This window comes from Tyto alba, unplaced genomic scaffold (assembly GCF_018691265.1).
Source record: "Tyto alba isolate M040663 unplaced genomic scaffold, T.alba_DEE_v4.0 Super-Scaffold_23, whole genome shotgun sequence".
NCBI lineage: Eukaryota > Metazoa > Chordata > Aves > Strigiformes > Tytonidae > Tyto > Tyto alba.
In genome coordinates, this window is record NW_024881297.1 from 14,356,879 (window position 1) to 14,367,864 (window position 10,986).

General features: G+C 38.8%; 1 long non-coding RNA gene across 1 annotated transcript in view; it reads right to left on the reverse strand.

Moving 5' to 3' along the window:
• The window catches only part of LOC116962801, a 167,912-nt gene extending 158,609 nt beyond the window's left edge, over nt 1-9,303 (reverse strand). The window contains exons 1-2 of the long non-coding RNA XR_004407826.2: nt 9,220-9,303; nt 465-589 (exon numbers count right to left, since the gene is read on the reverse strand). This is a non-coding gene — a long non-coding RNA (uncharacterized LOC116962801). The remainder of the gene's footprint in view (nt 1-464; nt 590-9,219) is intronic.
• Nucleotides 9,304-10,986: the final 1,683 nt, after the last annotated feature.

Here is a 10,986-nt window from a genome sequence, read left to right on the forward strand (position 1 = left end):
CCCAAATTTATTGTTTTGCACAGAGCTAGTTAAGCTTTTGTTAGCACCCTCTACCCTACTGCAGACCCCACTTTGTTTAGAAGACTTTGCAGATGCAGTCAGTTGTCCTGGCCGCAGCAGGGAGGAGTGCTGTACCCCTGCCTTGCACTGCAGCTCCTTCCCCACACACTTCCACATGCAGCTGCTTACCACTTCATACCAGATGAGTAATTAATAAATTAAACAGGTTCACTGCATCAGTACAATACCATTTGAGAGCAGAACCCTTCTAATCTGGACAAGGTCTTTGCAAATAACTCCCTGTGAAACAGGGGGTCATGCAGAACTAGGCCTAAACAAATGGGTTTGTCTGCTGAAGCATTTTATTTGCATTTTGACCAAGCTATTTTAGTCTCCTGGGAAGGATACATTTGCAAGCTTATCTTATTTCCAGATAGCTGAGTTACCACCATAAGGTACCGTACTGTATAAGGTCGCTGCGCATTTGTGGGAATTTCCCATTGCCAGGTCTATGTGCTCCGCTTCCAGCACGGGCAGAAGTGAGGGTCCCAACACACCATCAGCTCCAGAGTGCAGTCAAGATCCTGACCTGGACAGTTAAATTAAATGCCGTCAGTTAAAATGATATGATCAGTCCTCTGAGCATGCAGCGACAGGATGAAAATTAAGTACATCAAATACTAAGACAACGAATGTGCTGTTCCACAAGTGAAAACAGAAGGCTGATAATCACTGTAGTTCAAGCAAGTGGTTTCCACAAAGTCTAATGCAGCTCAACTGCCTCTGCGAGGCCTACCAGCAGAACTGCTGAGCAGGATTTCCAAGTTGAGTTAATGGCACAACAAATGAGAACAAAAGGCAGATCCAGAAGAATGAAGCAAATTCACTGATAGGATTTTGCTTTATGGGGATGGGAGCGGGTAATCTAGTTTGAAAAGGACTCCTCCATGTCCCCTGTTCAGCCCCCTGCTCAAAGCAGCCTCACTCCAAGCTGAGGGAGCACTAGAGGGGGATACCAATCGCAGGCCCACGGCGTCCAGGCTCCGAGTGAAAATCCGACACTATCTCTGAGAAAGCAGGCGCAGGAACTGTTCACCTTTTCCCCATTTCGCATTGTCCAAATGTGTTGGCAGCTTTAGCTAGTGTAGCTGAATAATATTTACCAAATCATCTAAACTAGTGTCCAACGATCTTTAATTACATCTTTAATTAGAGCTGGACACACACTATGTGATCCACAGTATGACTGGTCCAAGCAACTTTTTATGATGATATTTCTTGAGCAATTACTGTCTTTTGAGACCGGTAACCTCAAAAACAATTACTGAAGTCTTAGAGAAAGCAGCTTTTTCTGCACACATTTTTCATATTAAACTATTCATTAAAACAGCTGGGGCAAGCAGGGAGAAAGCATAAGCACAGGCAAGGGCAATTTAGCATATTGTTTTATTCAGTGTAAACACAAGAGGTTTTCTGAGGCATTTACTCAGCTGTAATTATTCTGATCTTGTATTGAGAAAGCATGTGTAGGAAATGTTTTTTCAATCAAATGATCAAGAAAGATAATCCAAAGTGCTCTACATTCAATGTTGCAATTAATTCTCTTAAGCTTTAGCTTTATTCTTGTTAAAAGCACTGTGAAATTCTGTGAACTATACCTCATCCTGCTGTAGGTATTTTGTTTATCACCCCTGGAGCATAGTAAAGCATTGGTTCAGTTATGTGTAATGCTGAGAATGATATTAAACACAGCTAATGCTTCCTTTGCTTTTCAATAAATTGTATTGACCAAGACGCAGTTTTTCAGTAGGCAGTACACCTACAAAAATCTGTCATGATTGCTAAGTTATGAAATAAAGAATTATACAAGATGACAGACCAGCATTTGGAACATGTTTTTAAAAACATATGCAGTAAAAGTCAAAATATGCCTAGAGCAAAATTTTGCCACAATGTTTATTAATTAGAAAAGTGAGATCTGATAGGTGATTTGGGTATACACACCATGTGTCTTTCAATATGTCACAGCAGACAGAACATTTTATAACCAGCTTGCCTTTCATAAAGTAAAACTTTAATAAGATAATGCACATGCCACTCTGTACATTACTAGAGAATGGCAAATGCATTTAATCGAACTGATCAACCTTTATGACACTATTAACATCATGAGATGTGCATGTAAACGGTTGTGTATGCAGACAAGTTCCTTCTAGGAGGTCAGTTTGTTTTCAGATTCTGCACATATAGCTGAACACTAAACTCCCTTTCAAACAATAAATTTAATTTGGAACAAGTAGGCCACTGTTTTAAATTGTTGACCTTAAATAGCTGATTATTACAAAGTGTCAGCCATTTGTCTCAAAATACTAAAATGGATTTTGGATGGCTTCCAGAATCTCAAAGAATTATGTGTCAATGTAAAATGGATTATATATATATATATATATTATTTTTTTTTTTCCAATGATGAGTCCAACCTGTCAATTTAATTATTTCCTCTTCTTGCTGTGTGCCCAAGATACACATTATGCTTTGGAAACCTAAAGGTCAGCTTTAGGCAGTGCCAATTACAGAGATAACTCACAGTGCAGTACCTTCCCATTTGTTCTATTATTTCTGCTGGCAACGTTAAAAATGAGTAACACTTACTGCTCTGTCCAATATTGAGTTTCTGATTCACTCTGACAGGATACCATGAGCAGTTATTCAGACTTTGGCTGGATAATAAATTTTGTTATATTATCTTTTAAGGTAATACTGAATAATACCGAACAATTTCATTGGAGTATTGCATGAAACTCAATTTCCTCTGATGTGAATGGAAGTCAACAATGTGCAAGACGCCTTAACAAGACATAAAGCTCTTGTTCTGGAGTAAGAATATTTAAACAGAAAAAATCAGTTTAAAAATAATAATTAAGTTGCCTGTGTTATTTAAGCAACTAAGAGAATCTACACTAGCAGACATCTATAAACTCTTTGTTTTGTTGATTTTGCAGGGGGGTGAGGGTTCAAGCTCTCTTAAGCAGCATATCCAAATGAAAATATTTGACAATCAGAAAAAAATTTGGTCATGTGATCAGCGATGCGAAAGCATGCTACCAGACACATCACTGTTGTGTCATATGCACTGCAAGTGCAAATTAATTGGTACAATATCCTAGATACTGTATTACATCATTAAAGAACTATTTCACACAGTAAAATTACAAAGCAAGAATCTTAATCTCTACAGTGTCAGAAGGCTTTCTAGTTACACAAGAAAAAGGGTAGGGGACTTTGGGGAAAAAAAAAAAAAATTAAAAAAAAAATAGGAGAGTGGTCCACCATCTTTTATCATCCTCCTAGGGTTAGGTTGTAACAATAGGAACGGACTGTAAATACCTACATACATATTTAAATATAACGACTTTCAAAAGGCCAATCTGCCTCTAAGAATTGACATATTTTTTTAAAAACTTAAAATGACTATTGTTTAGAAGTATGATCCAGGATCAAAAACCAGCCAGGCAAGTGCTTTAGGCACTGAAGTATACTGTATAAAAAGAAGGCTTTGAAACTTCTCAATTCTAATCCTCTAACATCCAAAATAATTTACTTGACAGCTTGTTGAAAATTTTGAAAAAAAATAATGCTCCTCTGTGACCTGAAATTGCTTTTACTTATCAGTCATACAAAAATATCCTGTTTATACAGAAATTAACACAAATTGGATATCTGTATGGAATACTCTTGACTCCCAGAACATGTAAAACACAGTTTTTGAAGAGTAACTAAACCTGTTCATATAAATAATAACAAATCATATCATGCCTAAGTGCAGTCCTGAATGCATGACGTCAAACTAGTTTCTTTCTTTTAAAGAAAGGAAACAACATCCTTTCTTCAGTAATGGGTTTAATGAAAGAACTAGTACAATCCACAAAACTGTCTATCTTTCATGAAAAGCAACTGAAGGTACATTTCCATATGCATTATTTTTGTAATGGAGATGAAATTGAGGGCATGTATACTAATTTATATGTATGCATTAATCTTTCCATCCTCCCCAATATACAGAGATTGTCAATGCACCTGTTGACACCAGTAAGACTCCAGCAATGCGCTGTCAGGTTATTAGCTAATAAAGTTTGTAAGAATTGAAAACTCGAGGCTACTACCTGACTATTTTTCAGCTCTTTTAATTCTAATAAATCTACAAAGGCAGTTTTATAGCTAAATAAACCTCTAATCTCCCAACTTCTGTCCCAATAGCTAAACACCAACATAATTTTGACATCCAAACAAGAGTCATTTCAAAGTATAGTCAGCAACAATCAAGTGGTTCTGAAGCTTCTTAACAAATGCACTTCTATCAGGGTGTTTACTTCACAGGTTATCAGGAATGATTTACGAACAGCTGGCAAGACACTTCTGTAAACAAGGGGTAACTTTACAGCCTTTTGATTCGAGCTGTGTGAAAGATGAGCAGCAAAGTCAGAGGCCCAAAAGTCTGCAGTCATACTGATGAAATTAAAGCAATTTAGCAAGAAATGCTTATTTATACTGACACTTGGTAGAAAGACTGGAGATGTGATGTGCAGTGAGAAATCACATATTTCATTAGCATTGTATGTGTGCACCTGTACTACCCGCACACGTGGAGTGCTTTTCAGTACATCATTTTTTTTTCCACAAACTACAACTCAGCTTGTAAGAAGTGCATGAGATGCTAGTAACTCAGAAGGAAGTACACAACCACCACGTGAGCTTTTCTGCTTTAAGTAACAACTGCATTACACAAAGCCACAGCAAAACATTAGTTCACTGACAGCAGTTTCTCTGCAAACTTCAAGTCAAATACAGACTCATTCTGAACTTGCTATATATTATTATGAAACTCTAAAGGTAAGATGTGGCTTCCAGAAAGGTGACAGAAAAACAATATTACGTAAAGCTGTGCAAGACCTTCATTGATTTTCATCAGTTTTGCATTGCTAGAAGCAAGGTAGTGAGACAGCAGAGGTACCTAATCAGGAAAGAAAAAATTCTGTCATTCTTTTACAGTTCCCAGGATATTTGGGAAAGTGAATGGAGTCAAAATAAAGCTGCAGGAAGTGGAGCGCAAGGGAAAAACAAAAAAAATCATTGAAATGTGCATTAAAAACCATGGCTTATAAACTTTGATGGAATTACTGCCTCTAGTTCTGGGAAGATGAAGCGAAGCAGCACATTAAGAGAACCCTGTTAGAAGTGAACCAGGGTTCCTGGAGACTATGGACAGAGCAAAAATGTAAGGCCCCCACACAGATCACAACATCTAGATATGCTGACCTCTCAGGATCCCACAAGATCTAGAAGGCATTTACCTCTTGTAACAAATGGTTTTTAATTCAGCAAAACAAGATTTTGTCTGAATCCTCATGGAAGCACAATGAAACTGTGTTTCTCCTAACTGAATTTGTTTGGCTAGGAAAAAAGCAATGCAAATGTTTTCCTTAATTGAGAAAAATATATTTTATTATATGGCATGAAGATTTCTGCCTCAAGACTATTTCAAGAAGTGGTTTAATTTCTAGCTTGCTATCAAATCAGGATAATTTTTGAGTACGAAAATACTAAATTACTGGAAGATAAGCACCAATTACATCTTTACCCCACTCCCCCTCCCCTCTCCCCAACACAGAAAACATAGTTCCTCAATACTTCTGTGAACAAGTGGGCACATGTGTCCTGATCTTTCCTATATTTAAATCTTTTTCTCCTTAACTGTTTTCATATTTGCTACTTCAAGGTCTCTTAAACTGCAGAAAAGGGGGGTTGGAAGACCTTTCCTGGAGGGACCCCCAACAGTCTACACCATAAGAAAGATTATATTAGTTACACTGACCAGATTAGAAATAGACATGGATTTTTCCAAAGATATTAATTTGACATGTAGATCCTTGTCCAGAAAATGGGTTTGAGAGGCTTCATATATTTAGCAATTTCGCTGATCTTTTAATCCATATTCATGCCAACAGTACCACTACAGAAAATGGGATCAGGGTGCTCAGGTGGGCAAGAAAAAAAAAATTAAAAATGGGTTACTTGCTTGTATTAGGACTCCTCACATAAGAAATGAGTTCCATGATTATAATCATCACTAGTAATGTTCTTTGTGTGCTTGAGAATTTCTATGATGCAGCCTTGGACAACTGGATGAGCTGGGGATTTCCATAATCTTGTCATAAGAATCTATGCATACAAGATTAGAAGGTGGTTCAGCTTTGTTCAGCTATAGTCTGAAGCTATAGTCTACCTTGCCCCAGCATCATTCCAGAGAACAAAAAAACCCCCAATACCATAAGTCAGCTTTATCTCTTTCTCTTGTCAGATTGGCATTAAGATGGATATCTTCATATTGCTGTGGAATAACTGTAGAATTAAAGATTAACCTTTTATTTCCCTTTACAGAATATTACTTTTCCAACTCATCAGAAGGATGGCACTAGCAGTTACAACTCTACATCTTGAATGTGCTATTAGCAACAAACAATTCCAAATTCCTAGATATTTAACCAGGCTCCCTTTGCTCAGCTTTCTCACTGTACTCCCAGAAAGTTACTTGGCTTTGTTTAGCAAATGTTTCTAAAAAATGTTTTATCGTGTAGTTTTGTCTCCAACATAAAAAACGCATCGCTAGAGACAGGCTGTTACCCTGGAATTAGGGGATCTATTTGTGTAAACTCCTTTTCTGCGTTTATATATAAACTTTTTTTCTTGAAAGTGACCAAATGGTAACAATGTCAAGTTAAATACTGATAGACACAGTTACCGTTTTCTTCCTGGTGCTACCACTCCTTCTAAGTCGTTCTGCGTTATTTTTGCATTTTGACATTATAAACTAGTGCCTAAAAGCCTCCTCCATCAGCCACTATCAAACGAAGTTCTGAATGGATCAATAAATATGTAATAACTATTAAGTCTTGAGCACTCATCTTCAAACTTCTTTGAAAAAAGTTTAATTCTTGTAACTTCCTTATAATATAGAAGTTGAATCACGGGCAGTACAGAACAAAACTTGGATGTAAGTGTGCTACATGTGCAACGATTTACTCTTTGCATCCTTCAGTCTTTGAGCAGAGATGGGCAAACATAGTTTTGCTCAGAGTCAATAGCAATCACCTATGTGCACAGAGGGGACAAGGGCATATGATGTAAATTATTCTATATTCTACACTCTGATGTTCATGGTCTCCTTAGGTTGCCTCCACATTATTTCCTACTGTCCAGTGTCCCTATTTTCCTTCCATGTCTTTCTTAATGACCTGCTTAAGCATTAGTGATTTTCCAGGGTCGTTAAAACTGTCCATCACTCTGAAAACTACAAAGGAAATTAGACAGCAAGAATATTGCTTTCAAATAATCTGATCTTGGATGTCATTCTAGGATACACAAAGAACAGGTTGACACAAACTCAGAGTTGATGGTAGTGCTCTGAGAGTATACAGAACATGCATGAGCTGTCAAATGACTAGGTCAGGTCAAAGACCTGATGAAAATACTGATCAGAAGGTAAAAAGGAGTCTAAAAATCCTCAGATTATCGATTGATCAAAATGGATCAATTTACTTAGTGTAGTTCTGAAGGGGTTTTTGTCTGTTGAGATCACTCAGTAGTTTTAGTCACTTGTTTTTAAAAGCAGAGAAGTGCAAATACTACCTTTTACATAATAGCTTAAAATACGTTAGGGAACTCTCCTAAGAGGTATGACTGAGAACTAGAGATCTCTCACATCCTGCATGAACAGTTCAACTTGCCAGCTACCCTATTAGATCAGGGTAAATCTGTCTCTCTTGCTAATTTTATTAATATGTCATACAAAGAAGAAAACATTTCAGTCAAAGAGTGAGCACACCACACTATCTTGGCACAAAAATGGTGGTAAAATAGGATATGAAAGCACGGACAAAGTGGTCTGAAGAGAATGTCTGAAAAACCTGCAGATCAAGAAGAGTACTAAAAAGAGAATATCTAGGTTTTGATATGGTAGAGCATCACCTGCTCCAGCAGATTAAGATTATAAAGCATCAAGCACCATCAGGCTTTGCCATTAGAATACTGCACATATTTCTGATCTGCCCAAGACAATCCCTTCAAAATACTGTTAAAATCAATAAGGGAAGAAAAGAAAAAGAATAGAAAAAGTAGAACTTCTGTTGACTTGATAAGGTTTAGCTACTTTTGGCAACATCTCAAATTTGGATTCCCTGGAGTCAGGATAACTCTTGATATAAACTGATAAATTTTTAGTTTATAATGTAAATAGTAGCTTTACTAATTTTTTTGGTGTGCATGTCTCCATAACCTATGGAGTCCAATGGGTATGCTTCTGCTTAAAACTCAGTTGTTTTCATAGCTTATTTTCAGAAGTCCCAAAGAACAAAAGCACTTTCTGCGCACTAGCCTGGAGGAAGTTTAAAAAAAAAAAAAATAATAAATTAAAGCCTGAAGAGATGCGACAGTCCTAAAGGGCCCTTTAAGCTTATTTCATAACAGCAATCTAAAATATTAACTTCTACAGTCTAGTGCAAAAAAAGTGGGCAAGACATGAGACTGCTAAAGTATTATATAGGCACTCCAAATTACGTGGGTACATACGTATTTTTTTCCAATAAAAGAATATTTTTGTCATTTGTAAACTTACTTCTTATTTTGGAAGCTTTCAGAGAGATGACTTTGCAAACAAGTTAAAGCTGGGCCAAATAAACGCTGATACTTTCTTTCAATCAAACTCTCCAGAAGGAAAACACCACACCAAACATCACAAGTGTCAGCGAAACACTGATTTCATAAAGTTTGGGGGTTCATGTTTTTGGGGGTTTTGCTTTTTTTTTTTTTTTTTTTTTTTTTTTTTAATATAGATAATTCCCAGTAGATCTCACGTTAGTTTAAATTAACAGGGCTGAAAGCTTGTAAGCGCTAAGGGTTGATACCTTCCGCGGAGGGCTGGGCAGCTGGGCCAGCCCGCCCGCGGCCCCGGGCCCTGAGGCGGCGGGCAGGGCCAGGCGGCTCCCTCCGCACCGCCGCCGCACCCACCCGGACACAAATTACCTCTAACGACGTAAAACGGCTCCAAACTGAGGAAAAAGAAATATTAAAATTATTTAAAAAAACCAAACAAACAAACAAAACAACCGTGTTGTCCCCGCACACGCGGGAGGTAGGGCCGCGGCGCCGCGATCCCGCCTTTACCTGCGCGCCCGGCCGCGCCGGCCCTTCCCGTTTCCTCCGCCGCGGCCGCAGAGCGGGGTGCGCGGGGCGGGCAGGCCGGGTGCTCCGCTGGTGGCCGCGGAGCGGGGCGGGGGGAGGAGGGGAGGGGAGGGGAGGGGAAAGGACAGGAAGGGGCGACGCTGCCGGCGGCCGGGCCGGCGCCCATCGCGCCTTCCCCGGGCCCAGCCCGGCCCCGGCGTCGAGGCGGCCGCCGTGTTCGCCTGCCGCTACGGTGAAAACCGGCACCGCAGCGAACGGGTGTCAGGTGTGTTTCCCTGGTCTTTGAATATGGACTTTCAAGGGGAGGAAAAGCGAGATGTGTAATAGCTCACCACTGGAAAACAGTTCTCCTTTTTTTTTTTTTTTTTTTTTTTTTTTTCTCTTCTCTTTCCAGTGGCTTGCTTATTCAGTCCAGAAACAGCCTGAGGATGCACAGCTGCATATGTCCGAGAAGCACTTCAGAAACACTTGCCCGAATGTCTTTTCACCAGAGATGGGAAAAAGTCTGTAACATCAGCCATAGGGTAACGGTGCAAAAATTGTAACCCTCAGGTGCTGTTTTAAGTATTTTCTATTCCTGTAAGAGATGTAACTTCTGTGCGTCGTCTCACTTGACAGTTATGGGAATTTATTAATCACAAGGCAAATAACCCATTTCATTTTCCCTTCTTTGGTTACCAAATCCACAGCCAGACAAGAGACATCAGTAAGTTTCTCTGGCCAGGTTTACTGGCGATCAATCTCCGCTGTTACTGTAGCTTGCCTGGTTGTAATGCTCAGCAGGGAGCATGTGTTCCTACATGCTTTCTGAAATATTAATACACAAAATTGTACTGAGGTTTCTGAGAGCAGCAGATTGGCTTCTCTGCGGTTTTCTGATTAGAGGTGTATTGGTGATTCCGAGAAGCCAGTGGCGCCGAAATGGGTTAAACCTAATAAGGTTTTGAAAGCTGATAGCATAATTTAAGAGGGCTCAGAGTCACAAAGCTGCAGACCTGGCTGACCCCAGCAAATTACAGTGTTTGTTAATGTTCTGTTACAGACATCTTCTAGTCAACCAAAAGCAGATATATTAAGTGAGAAATTGACTTGTGGTTCACAAAGATAGGCTAGCCTTTCTGCCTTGTTTTTGACAGTTGGGTGCCTTAGATGTAAAGGAGGGGCGTCATGGCTTCTGTTTTTACCAGGGCTCCTGGGAATGCAACCTTCAAAAACATTAACTTCAGCTTCCAACTAAAGAAACATAATTGCTTAAAATCTTTATCATCATAATCTTACACAATATATGCCCCTTGGGAAATCTAAAAACAATTTAAGGAATGGAAGGCACGGGAAAAATCCTTTTACTTTGAGGATGATGATTATAATCATATAAGCTTTAGAATCAGTGCAACGAATATAAAGAGTGATTAAAAAAAGCACTAAAATTTATATTGTGCATTCAGAATCAATGTTAATTAAATGAAGTGGTGGCCAACTCACAGTGTTTTAAACTGAATCTTCTTACTAAATGTTTAATGACAATAAGTTGGCTTAGGAACATTTCTTGCAGTCTTTCGAGGAGGGTTTTACTGAAATTCTGTTTCCAACCAGGACAAGATGACAGCTTCAAGAATCCAGTAACTGAACAGGGAAAAGGGATTTCATCGTTACTAAGTCTAAATTAATGCAAACAGTGAACAGAGGTAACAGTCTCATGACTCCTATAATCTTGTTTTGCTCTGAAGAAGGCATTTGAATTCCCATGCC